The sequence below is a fragment of the Danio rerio genome, chromosome 25 (assembly GCF_049306965.1).
Source record: "Danio rerio strain Tuebingen ecotype United States chromosome 25, GRCz12tu, whole genome shotgun sequence".
NCBI classification, from domain to species: Eukaryota; Metazoa; Chordata; class Actinopteri; order Cypriniformes; family Danionidae; genus Danio; species Danio rerio.
The window spans coordinates 23,610,378-23,630,793 of NC_133200.1; the positions used below are offsets into that span (position 1 = coordinate 23,610,378).

The 20,416-nt window shown below is 36.7% G+C and overlaps 1 long non-coding RNA gene across 4 annotated transcripts; it reads left to right on the plus strand.

Annotated features, from left to right (window-relative positions):
- The first annotated feature begins 1,267 nt into the window (after nucleotides 1-1,267).
- LOC137489354 (uncharacterized) lies at nucleotides 1,268-5,183 on the plus strand. Of its 4 annotated transcripts, XR_012400402.1 has the most exons (8): nucleotides 1,348-1,370; nucleotides 1,649-1,716; nucleotides 3,311-3,368; nucleotides 3,458-3,551; nucleotides 3,675-3,832; nucleotides 3,928-4,023; nucleotides 4,198-4,317; nucleotides 5,030-5,183. It is a non-coding gene; the product is annotated as an uncharacterized lncRNA (long non-coding RNA). The 4 variants fall into 4 exon arrangements; XR_011008772.2 differs by lacking the exon at nucleotides 5,030-5,183 and having other exon boundaries at nucleotides 1,268-1,370; nucleotides 4,198-4,500; XR_011008773.2 differs by lacking the exon at nucleotides 1,348-1,370 and having other exon boundaries at nucleotides 1,672-1,716; nucleotides 4,198-4,329.
- Nucleotides 5,184-20,416: the final 15,233 nt, after the last annotated feature.

The window sequence follows — 20,416 nt, forward strand, 5'->3', positions numbered from 1 at the left end:
ACTTTCGGGTTGAGGGCAGCATGACCGTCCATTGCCTAGAGCGGCAGTTCAGCTTGCACCGGCCCTGGGCACCAGGACACCCTAGGGCAGAGGTTGATGATCGACTTTCGTGGTTGAATCATCTGATCTCCGACCATTTGTCTTAGATACTCAGGTAAAGAGAGGGGCAGAGCTGTCAACTGATCACCACCTGGTGGTGAGTTGGATATGCTGGCAGAGGGAAAATCTGGACAGACCTGGCAGGCCCAAATATATTGTGAGGGTTCTCCAGGAACGTCTGGCTGAACCACACGTCAGAGGGATTTTCAACTCTTATCTCCAGAAGAGCTTTGACCAGATCCAGGTCCATGTTCTCTAACTCCATTGTTGACAACCATGAGGAGCTGTGGCTGTGAGGCCTGTGGTGCCTGTAGAGGCGGCCATCCACAAACCTGGTTGTGGGCACCGGAAGTAAGGCATGCTGTCAAGCTGAAAAAGTCCTACAGGGCTTGGTTAGTTTGCAGGACTCCTGAAGTAACTGATAGGTACTGATAGGCCAAGCATGTGACAGCCTGGGTGATTGCGGAAGCAAAAACTTAGAAAGAGTTCGCAGAGACCATAAAGGAAGACTACCAGTCATCCATAAAGAGATTCTGGCAAACTGTCTGGCACCTCAAGAGAGAAAACTAGTTCCACATCGACACTGTGTACAGCGGAAGTTGGGAGCTTATGACTTTGACTGGGGAATTTGTCTGCATTGGAAGGAATACTTTGAGGATCTTCTCAACCCTACTGACATGTTTTTTATCGAGGAAGCAGATACTGGGGATGTAGGGGTAAAACTCACTCACCCAAACTGAGGTCACTGAGGTAGTTTGCAAGCTCAGCAGTGGCAAAACAGCGAGGGTGAATGAGATACACCATGTGTATCTCTAGTCTCTAGATATTGTAGGGCTGTGTAGACTGACACATCTCTACAATATCGCATCATAATCTGAGAATTTAACCATTTAAAGATTACAATAGCAAACATTTTTTTTCTTCTTTATGACATGTACAGTTTTGATTTGATGCATACTTTATGAATAGCTTCAGAAGCAAGCATCATATCATAAGCCTTTCTTCAGTAAAGGCAGGCAACCAGTTGCAGTGTTTTCTGGGAGCTCTCCGTGGTGCTAAGACCAACAAAAGCATCAAAAGCTGGACTGGACAGCTCTGGAAGGGTGTGGGCCAGAGGCACCATGTGTACTTGATTCAATTAGCGAGTTCTAGTGGCTTCCCCTGGGACAGAGAGTGCAGAAAGAGGGGGACGGCGGAGAGACACTCTAACAAAGAAAGATCCAACCCCCTCTATGCCCTGACCGGGTCCACCTCATTAGCTGAGCAAGTAGGTGAGCATTAAACATATGCTTGTAAGCTGCACTGTAAACCCTAATGCTGTAACTAATTAATTGAATTGAGTTCTATTAACTTAAATCATTAAAATTCGTTTATCTTAATTAACCTTGATGAGTATTTAGAACTTTTTCTTATTTTTGAGTTTGAAAAAATTTAATCTTTCAAGTAAGGTGAACAATTCTGCTGGGTTTAATTTATACAAAATGTCTCTTTAAAGTTTCATTAACTCAAAATCTGTCAGCCCAATGATTTTGCGTCTGACGTCATCCAGGTTCACGTACGTGCTCATGCTTCATTCGTTTTTTTCAAGATGGCGGATCGGCCTCGCTTCACACTACAGTAAGTAAAATATTTACAAGTCCAATAAATATTAAATGTTTGTTTTAATTAATATAATCACAGTAACAGTTCAATGTAATGTAGAGTTAATCAGGGTGCGTTTACATGTCGTACATTACAGAAAACATGTTTAGCCTCACTTGTTGCTAACTAACGTTAACATTACTGTTTAAAAAGTTAGAATCAGTGCAACGTTAGCGTTAGTTGTAATGTGTTAACTCTGAATTTTAACAGAGTGTGATAAAGACAAAAATATTTAAAATCGGCAGATTACATTTTTCAAAAAAATTTAAATCTTGGCGCGAGTATGCCTTTTCTCAGCCTGTGCTGAAGTTGTCATGGAGACGCGCGCTCTCACAACCGCATGTCATGGCGCTGCGCTGAACTCCATCCAGTATGTGAATGTGGTATTATCTTCGCGATCTGTAGGCACTTCGGAAACGAAAGGCGCAAGAAACGTAACGTTAATCATAACTCAAATGATCTCCGCCTAAACACTTAACGGTATTTTCTGATGACGCGCAAAAACGTAGTCTAAAAACTTAATGTCACACGCAGCTTGTTGCTTGCTGATCCATGTATGAGGATAGCCTGACGGAGAACATTTAAGCTGCGCTCCTCACCTGAGCAGGTACAGAGCAGAGCTTCATTTTACACTACCACATTGAGGTAAAGTTGGTTTTATATTCATACATTCATTTAGTAACAACTTGTGACTCGCTCCATAAATTGTTTACCATGGTACTTTGTCTATTTGTTCTGAAATTACATGCAAGTATGACATGAAAACAACATTACACTAAATGCACTATATTTTTTTGACTGGACAATGTTGTACTTTGAAAGTCATTGGCTGCTAATATGATTTCACCATTAAGAATATGCAAAAATTACCTTTCTGAAATTATATTATTAAGGAGAAAGTCTGAATGTGTAAATATAAAACTAACTTTAACTTACCTCAATCACCAGCACTGATCAACACTTTATATTTCCTCGCGCTTAAGATGACATCTTTGCATATCAATGATTACCTGATTAATGCGATCAGTTAAATGAGTTTAAATGTCATTTAGGTCAAATGTATTTTAATGGTATGATAAAAGTTTTTTTTTTTTCAGTCTATTTTTTTAAATGTTTACTCTGGAGAAAATATAAACAGCCTAAAAAACAAAGTATGCATATCTATAACACATTAATACAAAATTATGTTATTAAATAAAATAATAACAAAACAAAATATTCAAGACGTGGTAAACAAGACATAGTTTTCTGATGTGCAAATTTTGTAGCTTAAAATATATTTATATCTTAAAAATATAAATATTTTAGTCTATATATTTTTACATCATTAGACAATAAGGTAAGTTTTGTTATTTCTAGCTTTTAAAATCAGGCCTTAAATTTCTTTGTCGTCATATTCAGTTTTAGAAATTTCAAAACTGTTTAAATTAAATCTGTGTTCATCGAATCAAAGCAACTAACATGATAATCAGCTCTATTGCTAACCGTTTTGGAGGTTAACGTTAGACATCATGCAATTGTACTACTTCCACTCTCAGCTAAATGACACTGTGACTTTGTGTACATACAGAATTGAAGGTCGGGTGTTGCTGACTACAGATAGGTTCTTAAATGGAGGCATGTGAAAGGTGGGTAAAATATTTATTTTGAACTACTATGCCTGGCATATCCAGATAAAATAAATATTACAGTGTATTTATCAATGATACTTTTGCAGCAAGGAAAGTGAAACTTCAGCTAGACCTTGAGTTCAGTTTACAACATGAAGATCCTGCTTTCAACATCTGATCAACACCTGATTTTCATCTGAGGTAAAAAATAGATAAGTAAATGAAACATAATAATAATATTAATACATTTTTTCTAGAATTGTATATTTTGTGGTGTGGGTTTGTTTTATGAAATTCTCTCTTGTTTCTTTTTGCTGTTTGCAGAGTACCAACATGTTACAAATGAGAATTTTCCCCACAAATTCTTTGCAAAACTGGACCACCACCTATTTCATTTGATGACAATTTTAAGGCAAACAGCATCCAAAACTGGCAAGACAGCAGATACCCTGGCTAATCTTTTAAAGGATTATGATGAGCAGGTATGTTTGGGGTCACGTGTTAAAGTATACATTAAAATATAATTTGAATTATTATTATTTTTTTAATTTTTAAAAAATTGATTCTTGATTTCCAGGAACTGAATAATGTCAGTTCATGACGGACTACTGTTATCAGAGGTCTTTTGGTCTTGCTGCGTGAGCATGACTTAAGATTCTTTAGGAACACCATGGTAAGACTTCATTCATTCTTTTCACAATTAGGCATGTTTAATTAAAAGATGAAAGTTTTGAAAACTTTTACTTAATAACATATTTGTAATCAAGAATAGTTGATGAATCATATAATATTGGCTCAGTCATTTTGATACTGTCCTTACATTAATATCCTTGAATTATGTTTTTAGATTGATAATCCTGCTGACTGAAGATGCTTTATTGGCCCTGCATTCACTGAGGGTCTCTGTTGTCCTGAAGAATGAATTGGACACCACCACCATTGCACACTTCCAGACCTTTCTTGTCTTGTATGGATTAATGTATGCTCTTCACATAATATATAGTAAAGGACTTTGAACTTGTGCAAAAAGTTTTGCTTGGCTTGGATGATGGAAAATAAAAAGTCTCGTAGCATGGAAACCTTAAAGAATGAGTTGATGTAGAGCTTTTTTTTTTTTTTAACTTAATAAAGACTGTCTCTGGGGTAGTAACTTCAAAACATTTATTTACCTTTAATTGGTAAGGGTGCATTTTATTATATATAGGGATAGTTTGTCCAAATGTAAAATTCTGTCATTTACTAACTCTTCACTTGTCCCAAACCTGCTTGAATTTCTTGCTTCTGTTAAACACAAAAGTTAAGTAAAGCTGACAACCTGTAACCACTGACTTTCTAATAGGAAAACAAATACTGTGGAAATCGGTGGTTACAGGTCTCAGCTTTTTTTTTTTTTTTCAACAGAAGAAAGAAACTCAAACAGGTTTGGAATAAGTAAATGACAGAATCATAGTTCAACCAAGACTGAATATATATATATATATATATATTGTAACGAGCGCACACATGCCACGTCGCCCTGGTCGCTAATTCAACCCAGCTGGACCATCATCAACACAGGATCGTTCACAGCTGGACGTCATCAAGTGGAGAGGCATATAAACCAAGCCCACGCAAGGAGAAGATGAGCTTCATTCACCCAATGACTCCATGCGCTAACGCTTGTCTCTGTCTCTCCACAGCAGACTCCAGCTCGTGACGATCCCACATCCGACTACTCACTGTCCTTCACTTACTTCCCGGAGCACCAGAGCACCTCACCTTGAAGAAGAGCACCGTTTACACCCCATTCACGTTGTAAATAAAGCACCCTCCGGGGACTTGTCTGTAAACTTATCCAACTGTGTCGCTGTTTTCCCTCTGCTTCGCTACAATATATATATATATATATATATATATATATATATATATATATATATATATATATATATATATAATCTGCTCTCCGTTAAACAGAAATTGGGGGAAAAATAAATGGGGGCGAATAATTCTGACTTCAACGATATATATATATATATATATATATATATATATACAGTTTCTGTGTAGTTTACACTAAACGAGTCACTTCACAGAATGTGCACTTATTATTTTTTTTAACGAATGCCTTAAGAGTAAGTTTTACACTTATTAATGTATTATTAAATTTTATCAAACTTATAGTTGTTTTTTCTTGAGGCTCTTATGTCTGATATCATATTTACATTGTGGGTAATTTTTATTAATTTCAGAATAGTGTTCATTTTCAATCTCTTTATGTCTAATAGTTTTTATCGTTTTAAGACATTTGTAATTGCATAGGAGACAAATTTGAAAGTACTGTTGGACATTTTTTCTTTAACAATAAATGTCTAAAATGGTATTGTCTGTGTGTTTTAAATTACAGATTTATTTTGACAGATTTATGGGGTTTAAAGATTAAAATAATGGCTAATTTTATTTGTGAAACTGACAATGGAGAAGTTAATTTTAAAAAATGCTATCAAAATGTATGAGCTGGGTGACAAAGTATGTAAAGGTGAGATAAATAATTAAAAATAAGTTAATTGCTATTAAAATGTATGAGCTGGGTGATTTAAGTATTTAAAGTTGAAAGAAATTAAAGCAATTAAGTTAATTGGTATTAAAATGTATGAGCTGGGTGACTAAGTATTTAAAGTTTGGAAAAATTAAAACAATTAAGTTAATTGCAATTAAAACGTATAAGCTGAGTAACTTGGGTATTTTAAGTTAGGTGAAGTGTCTTGCATGAGTACAACAAACTCAAAACTTAATGTTTCTGTTTACTTAAAATAGATAATTTCATAACTTAAAAAATTTGACGTAACTGATTACCTCAAATTTTTTGAGTTTTGTCAACTTATTCGGGATTACAGTGTGGGGCAAGGGTATATGCTCACATGTATGTATCCGTGCACCGAATGCAGACATAAGCACACAGTGTGTGAATACACAATGAAACATGTACATAGACTCCAAGGATTTGGAAGTGGCGTTTTTGCTGATGCTCAACAGAAATCATTTCTGAAGAAAGAAATGCATTATACTCAATTCTCAAACAGCCATCTGAAGCATCTCAGCCATTGTAAATTCAGGTTAAGCTCTAAATAAGAAACATATAATGATTTGAGATACTTAAATTAAGTTTCTCATTAACACAAAACATAAAAGTTTTTGGGCATAATCAGTTTTGTTTATTATTATTATTATTACTATTATTTATTCATTCATTTTCTTTTCGGCTCAGTCATTGTTTTAATCAGGGGTTGCCACAGCGGAATGAACCGCCAAGATAGCCAGCATATGTTATTACGCAGCAGATACCCTTCTAGCCGCAACCCAGCTGTGGGAAACACCCATACACTCTTACATATAGTACACACACTTACACTACAGCCAGTTTAGCTGCCAGTAGCGCAAGTCTGACCCAGCCGGGACTCGAACCAGTGACCTTCTTGCTGTGAGGCAACAGCACTACCCACTGCGACACAGTGTCGCCCTATTATGATTATTATTATTATTATCATTATTATTATTATTATTATTATCATTTATTCATTTTCTTTTTGGCTCAGTCCCTTTATTCATCAGGGGTCACCTCAGCAGAATAAACTGCCAACTTATCCAGCATGTTTTATGCAGCGGATGCCCTACCAGCCGCAACCCAACACTGGGAAACACCCATACACTCCTGCATTCACACACATACATTATGGCCAATTTAGCTTACTCAATTCACCTATAGCGCATGCCTTTGGACTGTGGGGGAAACCGGAGCACCCGAAGGAAACCCACGTGAAGCTGGGGCTCGAACCAGCGACCTTCTTGCTGTAAGGCAATCGTGCTACCCACTACCCACATGACCCATTATTATTATTTTTTTTATTTTTTATTAATGTTAATATTATTATTATTTTAAGTTTCCAAGGTTTTTGCAGAAGTCATTTTTCACAAAGTCAAACATTTTTAAGAACATTATATAAATGAAATTTCAGACTTTTACAAAGCTACAGTAAATGCTTTTTTTAAATGCCAGTGGAAATAGTTTTACTTGGAAAAAAAGTTATTTGTTAGCCACATATTTTTAATTATGATGTGTCAAAACAAGCAAATCCTAGTATACATATGCAGCTTTTTCAACAAAACATTTTTTTTTTTTTTTTTTAATGGACAAGCTTTAAACGTAATAAAGAAAATGTATGCTCATCTGTCCAGGTCAGTGTTCTCACAAACACAGAGAACTTTTACTGTAAGGAAGATAATAATCCCATATTGGTAAATAGAGTTATAAACAGAGTTTTGTTAAACTGGGATTGTTGGTGATTTTGATGGGTGTTTATCCAACTGTGTAACTTTACATGGACATAGGAAACTTAAGACCTGTTTAAAATGATTTAACTCAATATTTCAGTGAAGTAAAGTGTCTACTTAATCAGAGTTTAAGCTTGCTTACATTTTTTTGCCACACACACACACACACACACACACACACACACACACACACACACACACACACACACACACACACACACACACACACACACACACATGCTCTTTTTAGATTATCAGATGCTAACGAAATTTAAAATGTATAACAGGAAATAAGCTGGGACCATTGTTATTGTTTACAGCACCTCAAAATGATCTATAGTTTTTTCAAGTAGCCAGAACTTACCACACTATATTGCCTTTGGGTTTTTAAGCTGATCAGTTTTATGACCAAAATTTACAACGTATGTCTCAGAAGTGTAAACTGGTCCCCAGAATGAATAACTGATCACGTTTCAAAATTAATACACAACTAACATTATCATCAGCTTTTAAAACTACAATCAATACTTCTGTTTAAACGAACACTCTAACATTCCTTTAAATAAATGAGAACACTTTTAGCTTAGCTTAGCATAGATCATTGAATTGGATTAGACCATTAGCATTTTGAGTTGACAGACTGACAGAAAAGGAAATAGATTTTCTTGGCGGTTAGGCTGGGAACTATACTCTCATTTTGGCAATGATACACACTGTTGCCTAGTTACGTACCTTGCTAGGGACATTTTTTCTGGCGCTTCATAATACAGTTAATCATATATCCTTATTAAATCTTCCTTGATTATTATGCCGAAATGTGAGTATAGTTCCTAGCCATATCAGCCTAGAAAATAGCAACTTTTACATTTCCATTGAATTTAATATATAACGTAACTACAAAAGAGTCAAGCACTAAATGGGAAAAATATTAAAAATATTAAAAACGCTTTTTTTTCTTTTCTTTTTTGAGCGAGATGCTAATAATCTAATCTGATTTAATGATTTATGCTAAGCTAAAACGTCTGCTATATCCAGAGATCAGCTGAATGAATTCTAAACTGTAAAAAAAAAAAAAAATCTAATTTTTAACAAATTAGTTTGCCAGTAGTCATACTCAATATTATTTATCATATATTATCGTTACATAATGATTATTGATTATTACAGTACACCAAAATGCGAGTATAGTTCTTAGCCACATTGGCATAGTAAAAATCAGCTTATCATTTTCCAGTGAATTTAGTATACAGTGCAATTGCAGAAGAGTCAAGCTTTAAATAGAAAAACAATATTACAACTCTTTTCTGAAAAAAATTAGTGAGATGCTAATGGTCTAATCCAATTCAATGATTTATGCTAAGCTAAGCTAAAAACGCTTCCACCATACCTCAAGATTGACTGAATGGATGGCCAAATGTTAAAACTCAACTCAAGGGGAGTTGCAAAATGAGTCTTTTTCCACAAAAGTGACACGTTCCATAAAATTGGAGTCAGATTATAAAAAAACCAACAACAAAGGGATGAAATCCAACTCATTTAGTTTAACTGTAAAAACCCTAATAACAATTTGGTTTGCAAGTAACAAAAATAATATTATTCATCATATTTCATCATTACGTGATGTTACTTGATTATTACACTGGAATGCAAGTATAACTCCTAGCCATATCACCCTAGAAAATTGCAACTTAAAGTTTCTGATTTTAGTATACAATCAACTACAGAACAGTCAAGCACTAAATAGAAAAAATATTGAAGCTCTTTTTTAAACTTTTAAGTTTGATGCTAATATTCCAATCTGATTTAATGATTTATGCTAAGCTAAGCTAAAAATTCTTCCGCCATAACCAAAGATTGACTCAATGGATGGCAAAATGGTGAAACTCAACTGTTTAACTGTAGGGAAGTTGCAAAATGAGCCTATTTCCACAAAAGTGGAGTGTTCTATAGCTTAAAGCTGTAGTCAGCTTTTTAAAAGACAACAACAATTAAAGAAACTCTGCTCATTTAGTTTACACTAAAAACCTTTATGATAATTTGGTTTGACAATAACCAGAACAATATTATTCATCATATATCATCATTACGTGATGTTACTTGATTATTACACTGGAATGCAGGTATGATTCCTAGCCTTATCATCCTAGAAAAACAATGCAACTGCAGAACAGTCAAGTACTAAGTTGGAAAAAAGTAGATTTTTTTTTTTTTTTAAATTTTAGATACTAGTGGTCTAATCTGATTCAATGATTTATGCTTAGCTAAGCTGAGCTAAAAATGCTTTCACCATACCCAAAGATTGGCTGAATGGATGGAAAAATGTTAAAACTCAACCGTTTACCTCTGAAGTTGCAAATTGAGCATAATTCCATAAAAGTGGAGCATTCCATATCTTAAAATTGAAGTCAGGTTATATAAAAAAAAACAACAACAAAGAAATGAAACCCTGCTCAGTTTAACGGCAAAAACCTTTATAACAATAAAAATTCCTAGCCATATTACCCTAAAAATAGCAACTTTTAAGTTTCCATTGAATTTAGTATACAGTGTAACAACAGAAGAATCAAGCACTAAATAGGAAAAATATTGAATCCCTTTTTTGAAAACTTTGAGCAAGATTTTAATGGTCCAATCCAGTTCAATGATTTATGCTAAGCTAAAATTCCACCACCATAGCCAAAGATTGGCTGAATGGAAAGCAAAATGGTAAAACTTAACTGGCCTACTCACACTATGCTATCCAAACCGTGCCCAGGCCCATTTCCCGAACCATTTGAGAGGTGTAAGTGCTCTGAATCGGGCTCAGGCATGGTTCACTTGGTTCACTCGGTTGGAAGAGGTGTGCCAGAGCGCGGTTCACGTGAGGTGCGGTGTGCTTGTGTGTGAGTGCAAAATGCGCCTGAGCCCAAAACTGAAAGTGAGATGTGACTTTTAAGGGACTGTTTGATATGGCTTTATTAATCATTTTTACTGCTCAATGAACACAAACTGTCATAGATTATTAAAGACACAAACCCCTCACTGCACGACAGCTGCACCTTCAGCAAACCTCCTAATTCCTGCAGCACGAGGACTTTATGATTGTTTATGAGCGTCAAAAGTGGCTGATCTGTTCGTCAAAATATTTCACTGCGTCTCACTGCTTATCAACTGACTTAAAGGATATAACTGAAAAAATCTCCACTGTGCTGAGCGAAAGCGCTTACTGAACAGTGCATCATCGATGATGTAAGCGTGCCCAGGCCTGAATGTCGCGTGAGTGTGGGCCATCGGGAGAGACGGGAGGGGGGACAAGCGTGCTTTGGCCCAGTTCAAGGCAACTGTGGAGTTCTAGTGGAGTTGCAAAATGAGCCTATTTCCACAAAACGGGAGCATTCCCTAGCTTAAAATTGGAGTCAGCTTTTAAAAACAACAACGAAATGAAACTCTGCTGACTGGGTTAACTGTAAAAACATTAATAACAATTTGTTTTGCCCGAGTAACATCTGAAGCTCTGTATCACTCAACCAACACCTGTCTATGTATACCCTGACATCAGAATCCCTATCACTGCCTCTGCTATCTCCATCTCTGTACTGTATTTATATTCTAAGCTGAAACGAGGAGTCTCTTTGCAGTGTAAATCCTGTCGGGGATGCAGACGCACGCTTCATATCTGTATTCACATTCAAGCCTCACCAGGCTGGCTACTTCACACGCAGCAGATGTCCGCGTCTGCATTTGTCAGGCTGTCTGGAGCTGTTTGGAAATACATTTTCAAATAGACGAGTTTCCGAAGGAATGGGAGCATCTGTTCAGGAATTGACTTGTGTAAATGATTCTGCATCTGTAAAAAATGTTCCACACAATTCCTTCGTATTGTCCCAACACAAATCCGTTAAGTTAACTTCATCGTTTTTTACCAATTGAAGTGGATTGCACATAAAGCAATTAAGTTGTCACCCAAAAAAACATTAGGAGTTGTGACTCTTTAAAACATACACTGGCTGTCAAAAGTTTACAATTAATGTTTTAATTTTTGATGCTTTCTCATGCTCACGAGGCAGCATATATTTGATAACAATATTATTTTGTGCTTATTTAGTGTTCTGTTTTTTTATTTGAATGTGTTATAAAATTATATCAAGCCTACAAAGCATTGATACTCCAGTCTTGAGAGTCTTATGATCTGTTAGAAACTATTCTGATGCTCAAAAAACATTTTTAATGTTAGAGGCAAATGCAAACCCTAATAAGTTGAGACTTCTCAAATGATTTCAGGAAAGTGATTGCCTCAGTTCAAGTAATGGGGAATCGACAACAATTAATTGAGTTACCCAAATGATGTCTCTTCATTAAATTTAATATTTTGTCATCATTTACTCACCGTTTACTTGTTCCAAACTTCTTTGACATTCTTTCTTCTGAAATAAAATGGAAACCTGTAACCATTGACTTCCATAATATTTGTTTTCTCATTGTGGAATGCAATGGTGACAAGTTTTCCTATAGCCAATGTTTTCCTAGCGATAGCCTCACTTGAGGGTGAGTTAATTATGAGTAAATTAATTCATTTTTGGGTGAACTATCCCTTTAAGCTCAGATGTAAAGCATCTGGACAGTCCTCATCAGGGTGATGTATGATTATTGGCCTCAACGTAGAAGGAATTCTGCCGTAACCAAATTTCTTATCAAGCTGTGAATCCATCAGCGACAATTTGCTTATAATGAAATGCTGGTTTTGATTTGCACAAGGCCTGTAGAGCTTGAAATAATTTGTGAATCGGGTGCACACACACACACACACACACACACACACACACACACACACACACACACACACACACACACACACACACACACACACCTGCCCTGATGGGCACTCCTGGTCCTTGCCAGCAATCATAGCCAAAGAGATAATTACAGAGAGAATGAAACGCAGCGGTCGAGAAAAAGAGAAACGTTATTCCAGCGCAACAAGCCACTTTATTTCTGCATCCGACTGGAAAAAAAGGTTTTCAAAAAAAAAAAAAAGATTTGGCGTTTTCAGGCCCTCACTGCTGAATAATGGATCTCCCCTCCCCCATGATTGTGGACACTCTGTGGGGCAGCAGTATTGATTCACTGTGGGCAGGTACGCCACTTTCCTTCCCTTTCAAACTGAAAAATTCTTCATGCATAAACATTACTCGATAAAAAAATTGGTGGCAAAAGGTCATAAAAACAGCAGCACTAAAAGTTCTGTCACCTGGGTTTCAATTCCTGCTTTTTTATTGAAAAAATAAATAAAAAATCACAGATTTTTTTACACAGTCTAGAGACATGCGGTTTGGTAAGCTGAATAAACTAAATTGCCCATAGTGTATGAGTCTGTGTGTGAATGAGAGAGTGAGTGGGTGTTTCCCAGCAATGCTAGATCATGAGTTAGTGTACTCTCAGTTTTAGTGCTTTGTTGTGGCTGGAAGGGCATCCACTGTGTAGAACATATTACATAGCATAGTAATTGGTGATTCATTCTGTTGTGTGCCAACTTATCCAGCATGTTTTATGCAGTGGATGCCCTTCCAGCCACATTTCAACACTGGGAAACACCCATACACTCTTGCACACACTCATATACACTACGGCCAATTTAGCTTTCCCAATTCACCTGTACCGCATGTCTTTGTACTGTGGGGGAAACTGGAGAACCCGGATAAAACCCATGAGAACACCAGGAGAACATGCAAACTCCACACAGAAATGCCACCTGACCCAGTCGGGCTTGTACCAGTAATTTTTTTACTGTGAGGCAATCATGCTACCCAGTGTGGCACGGTGCTGCCCATTTAGGATTATTAGTCTGTCTATTTACTTTTGGTCCCTTAACAAGTGGGAGCCACATGCAAACTGCTTTAATTCCTACAGTGTTCACCTAATTTGGATGTAAATACACTTAAATTAAAGCTCTCAATCTGCAGTTAAAGCACATCTTGTTTGTTTTTATTTCAAACCGATTGTGTTAGTGTATAGAGCCCAAAATGTTAGAATAATGTATGTATATATACGTATCTATATGTATACATATAGTGAAATCAGAGCCAGCACCCACACACAATTAACACCCAAATCATATGGTTGTTTATGCAATATATATATATATATATATATATATATATATATATATATATATATATATATATATATTTTTTTTTTTTTCCCTATGTATCAGGTTTTAACTAGCAAGACTCCATGTTTATCCCATGATACCTCATTCCCATATAAAATTCCATTTCTTCTCTCTTCATCCCGAATCCCATCAGATGTGTTAAAATTTAGACACCCCCTTGTGTCTCCTCCCTCTCTTTCTCTCTCTCTCTCATCTTCCTCCTCCTTCTCTACTAATGATGAAACACAGGATTCAGCAGCCTCGCTCCACCCCTTGGCCACGAGGGGATGTTTGGCTCCTGAGGGCCGCGTGGCTCTCAGTCTCTTACACGTCTTTGTTCATCTGCTCATCTGTGTGAAATCAGAGCCAGCACCCACACACAATTAACACCCAAAGCACTCCGACTCACAGATTCACCCTCCAAACTCATTATCTTTATGCAAATAACAATTATAATGATATAAAAAGACTGGTAATTTGAAGGGCGTTCCTCTGGAAGCTGCTGCTAATTAAGAGAATATCCAGTCAGTGCCTACTCTACAATATCTATATTTACACTTTTTAGAATTAAAAATTACAGGAGAACCCGGAAAAAATGGGAGGGTTGACTGGTGTGCCATAGAGAAAATGAGATGTTCAAAGTCCAGAATAGAAACAAAATTGTCATTGTCAAAGACTTCAGTGGTTCAACTGTAATGATATGAAGCTCCAAGAACACCTCTGTGCACCAAACTGTAAAAATTCCTTTGTTCATCTGTTGTGTTCCCAAGATGAACAAAGATCTCGGGGGATTGTTATGACGTGATAATGAGTAATCAGTAACAACATTTTTCACAAATCAACAAGCAACACATAACAGTCATTGTCACAATTACCAGAATTTCAGGCATTGCAGATGCTGGAAAGCATGCACTACCCAGACTACAATTCTGCAACTGTAATGAACTACAAATCCCATAATTCCCTGCACACCTGGCCCAGATCACCCTTGATTGAAAACATACAACTGAAGACTGATTACCACACACACACACACACACATTGCTGAGTCTTGTTTTCCTTGTGAATCATTTCTAAGCAATTTTCCTTGTTTATCCGCCTGTCCTGACCATTCGTCTGTGTTTGACTACGCTCAGTGGATTACCCTTATACTCCTATTTGACCATTGCCTGCCTGACTAAATGGCACTTGGGTCCTCTATTTCATTGTCACCTGAATCACCGTTGCAGCCATTGTTAAAAGCCAAAAACATAATTTCAAATTAACAATTTTTGCATAGTTTAAAGCATTCCAAACATGGTAAAAAATGAGCTGTTCTTCCAATATCGAACTTGATACCTGAATTCTGTATTATTGCATATCTCGTCTGGCAAAGCAGACCTATTAGACTGCACAAAAACGCAGTCATGTGACAGATCATATTTGGAAATTTAAACCATAAAGCTTTAACCACTTCCAGCCGGTTAGAAATCATCACTCAGACAGAAGAGAGGAGGGAGAGAATGACAGACAGATGGAGATGGATACTGCGGCTATGAGTGCTCCAGAGAGAGCTACTAAACCATTCCCTGTCCCCTTCAGCAATATAAACGGCTGCATTAAGATAATAATGCTGTAGAGCAATTATTAAAGGGCAATAAAATCGCTTTAGAGCCCTCTTCAGGCTATGAACTCTCTCTCTCTCTGTGTGATACAGCTATGTGGCTGAGATGGATTTTCGAACATACCAAGATATTTTGTAATCCAATATCTGCTTCAGGAAATCTTGTTATCCTCAGGACTGGGGCTTTTATAAACCAGCTAGTGCTCTCACTACAAATCCATTAGGCATGACTATGAGTGAAATATATGACTGGATCTTGCATATAGGTCAGTAAAAAGGACTTTAGCATCCTAATGAGCTTATACAGAGGTATGTTAATTATTTCTATTTTAGTAGCATCGGAACAGCTGTACATTGTCCTTATCTTGACTTTAATAGTATATGAGATACTACACAGACTTTCTTTTTAAAAAAACTGTTTCGGTGGCGGCTGCTAATGATCGCTAATAAATTGTTAGCGATCTTACACATAGTTTATTCTGGGGAAAGTCAGAAGGTAGGAAATCACGCACACAGTTCTTTGGGTAAGCATCAGATCTTCAGGTAGACACCAGAATAGCTTAGTCACTTCCTTTATTCAGTTGATTATGCATCCGAGGGCGAAATGGAAACATCCATGGGAGAAGAAGAGTAAAAAAAGGAGAGAAGGTGAAGTGAACCATCAAACTTCGATTTCGGCCGATGTAAGAGAATGAGGTGGGTTTTTAGTGTCCGGTGATTGTGGGTGCAGGTTAATCCTAATGAGCTTATACAAAGGCATGTTAATTATTTCTATTTCGGTAGTGTCTGAACTGCTGTACATTGTCCTTTTCTTGACTTAAATAGTATATGAGATTTTCACAGAATTTCTTTCTGAAAAACTGTTTCGTTGGCAGCTGCTAATGATCGCAGGCTAACAGTGGGCAAAGTCCTTAAAGTATTCATGAATGACAAGTTCCTAGCAATGAAGCTTGTTTAACAGCATCAATATAGAGCATAAATGTATTAATTATGCATATAAAAATGCTAATGGTTTGAGACTGAGTTAAACAATGTTTTTGTTTTGTTGAATTTTTTGTTTTTCAAATAGCTAGTATTAATTGTTTAACTGACACTGTTACTAAATGGTTGACTTTTGTCATAGTTTATCATTGAAAAAAAAAATCTATTTTTATTCTATTTCTATTTTATTTATTCTTTTTTTCCTTTAAAGTGGAAGTTAAAGGGTTAATGGTGCAAAGATACAGGTTTAAACCTTTTATAGCCATAACTATCTCTATCAATCAATGTATTAAATTTTGGATGTTTGATAGGACTAGTAGAATACTGTCACGGTTACACACAAGACAGACAAGGATGGTTATCTTTTAAGGATTTATTTCAAAACAATGTTAATGAATCAGAGTGATGAAGTTGAAGATATTAGCGATCTCATCAACAGATCACAGAGTAAAAATCTGATGGCGAGCGATCTTGCACATAGTTCGTTCAGGGGATCATTGGAAGAAGGAGAGATGGTGAAGTGAACTATCCGACTTCAATACCAGCCGATGAGTTAGAGAATGAGGTGGGTTTTTATAGTGTCCGGTCCTTCTGGTGATTGTGGGTGCAGGTGCAGATGATTAGTATGCTGGTGATTGTTCACGGGATTGGTGAGAGGTGGTTGGCGTTGACGTTGTGTAGATTTTACCAATATGACTTCTATCAGACGTTGGATTTTGGTTGTTATACCTGATGATTAAATGTCAATATTTGACGTCAATATGGTGTTAGTTTAAGATGTTGGCTTGGCGTTGGAGTTTGGTCACTTTCCAACACAACCTAAAATCAACCAAATATCAATGTCTAATGATGTACAACTTGACATAACATTACTGCTATGACAGCTACCAAACATTGGATTTTGGTTGCCATAACATAAATGTCAATATTTCATGTGAATATGATGTTGGTTTAAGATGTTGGCTTGACGTTGGATTTTGGTCACTTTCCAACACAACAAAAATCAACATCACTTGGCATCAGTATTGGACGTCAAAATAACATTGTCCTCAAACGATAGTTAGACATTGAATTTTGGTCACCTGACGTCACGACCTAAATCTAGCCCAGAGATTTCAAACACAATTACCAGAGGGCTGCAGCCCTGCACAGTTTAGTTCCAGCACAGCTTCAACAGACCTATCTGTAGGTATCAAACAAGCCTGAAGCACTCAATTAGTTTGATCAAGTGTGTTTAATTAGGGTTGGAACTAAACTGTGCAGAGCTGCAGCCCTCCAGGAATGCCTTAACGCAGGGGTGTCCAAACTCAGTCCTAAAGGGCCGGTGTCCTGGAGAGTTTATCTGCATCTTGCTTCAACACACCTGCCAGGAAGAATCTAGAATATGTAAAGCTGCGGTCACACTAGAGTTTGTGTGAAATTCTTTCGTGCATAGCTGCAAAAAAGGGCGGGATTAAACAAAATGATTAGACAAAGTGAAAAGCCCAGTGTGGGCGAGGCAGTGGCGCAGTAGGTAGTGCTGTCACCTAACAGCAAGAAGGTCGCTGGTTTGAACCTCGGCTCAGTTGGCGTTTCTGTGTGGAGTTTGCATGTTCTCCCTGCCTTTGCGTGGGTTTCCTCTGGGTGCTCCGGTTTCCCCCACAGTCCAAAGACATGCGGTACAGGTGAATTGGGTGACCGTAGCTTAAGAGCTTGATTAGCTGGTTCAGGTGTGTTTGGTTGGATTTAAACTCTCCAGGACACCGGCCCTCCAGGACGGAGTTTGGACACCCCTGCCTTAATGTCTTATGACGATCTGTGCCTGCTGGGTCTGAACTTAAGTTTCTGTTTTCTGTGAACTTGATAAATTTTCCTTGAAAAGTTCGAAGTGCGAAAATGTATTGTGAAAACTTTCCTTTCAAATAAAACAAATATAATTATAATAATAATAACATTAATAATAATAATAATAATAATAATAATAATAATAATAATAATAATAATAATAAAAACAAATGAAAAAAAAAACACTGGTATAAAAAACAACAAAATGAAGGGAAAAAAACAAGAAAAACATAATGTAAAAATAAAACAAACATTTAATATATAAAATAAATCATTACAGAAAATAAAAACAATCCAAATAACAAAACAAAAAAGATATATACAACAAACCAAAACAAAGCATTCATGGAAACTTCACATAAATTACCTAGAAAGGCCATGACAACCCTCCAAAACACCTAACAACTGCTTAGCAATCAGACAGAATACCCTAGCAACACCCTAGCACTAACTTTTAAAAGAAAAAAATATACAAAAAATAATACAAACGAGGACATGGAAGGGCATCTGCTACGTAAAACATATGATGAATTAGTTGGCGGTTCATTCTGCTGTGGCAACCCCTTATTAATGAAGGGACTAAGCCGAAAAGGAAAAAAAATGAATGAATACAAACAAATAAAATAAATATATTCCAGCACTGATACAAAATATACATCGAAAATAAAAAACAAAGCACAGCATAAAAACAACACATGCAGTAAACAAAAAAAAAAATGCAATACATGGTAGATTTGTTCAATTTTCAAGCAAGCTATATGTACAACTAAAATAAACACATGCCTAAATATGAGGACTGCAGTTGGTGTGGTTGTGTTGTTGTGCAGGGGCCGAGGAGTGAGTGTGTGTGTATGACAACTGCCCACTGCTCCTCTACAGGTGGGGTTGGCACTGTTAGCAGATGGCCAAACCCTGAGGGCACCCAGAAAAACCATGCCTCCTGGCAGAACGCCCTGAAGATGAACCGTGGCTGTTCTCAAGAGGGATAGTAGGGTCAACGCAAATAAGATATGACTTCATCCATCGAATATATGATTCATCTTATTAACATGCCTTAGAATGCGCAGTTTGTTTATTCAATGTCATTTCAGCAGAAACATTTATTCGTATTGGAGTAATGAGTAGCTTCTCCCTTTTTGTTAATCAACCAATGTTGCTCAATACAGCTCAGTCAGCCAATCTGCATCTAACAGCTCAGTGTTAGCCATAGCCACAGAAACGCTGGGTCTGTCTAATGCTGGGTTCACACCAAATGTGAAATTAAGCAACCCAGGCTCATTCTGAAAACGTAGCCCTGTATACATTTCTGGAGAGTGCCAAATACATTCTAAGAGGTACTTTTTTTTGCAGTTTTTGTTTTTGCAAAACTACCAGAGGCCACTGTGTACGCTTTTTGAGATCTCAGATTTCTCTCGTGAATGACATTCACACCTGCTCTTCTTGCATAAATCCACCAGAGGCCACTGTCGACTGACTGACTGACCGACCAATTCCCCCACTCACCGCCTTACCTAAACCCAACCAATAGTGTTTTAAAAAACACATTTTCAGATTTTACCACATTCTCACCCGGTTATTTACTTGTTTATTTATTTTTTATTTTTGGCGTTTGTATGTGTCTTACCTGCTTTCTGTCAAGATCAGCTCTTCTCTGCAACCTAAGTCAGCCGACATACCATGCAAGCCACTGAACAAACTGCTAAGCCGAAAAGCTGTCCATACAAAGATACTGTAAGTTGTCAGCTGGTTAGCGCAAAAAAGGAACAGTGGCATATCACCCGTAGCATTCATTTTAAAGATGCAATGCAGCCATACCTACCTCTGCCTACATAATTTGTGATCTCCAGAAATGTATATAGGGCTACAATTTCAAAATGTGCCTATGTTGAAAGTATTTGCGTGACTAAACTAAATACAAAGTCAATGCAAATGCATGAATAACTGCGTCAAATTTGCCATGAAAGCTAAGAATTAGTCTCAATCGTGTCTATAGCGCTTTCAAACAATTGATCAAAATCTAAAAATATGCAAAAAAAACAAATAAATAAATAAATTGCAGTACTGATGCAAAGTATTTTGAAAAATAAAAACAAAGCTAAAAATAAAAACAAAATATGCAGTAAACAAAAACTCAATGAACTCAAGCGAAATATTTACATGAAGGGAAAAAGTTTTAATGTTTAGATTTTTTTCAATAAATCCCCAGATCGGCAAACGACAAAC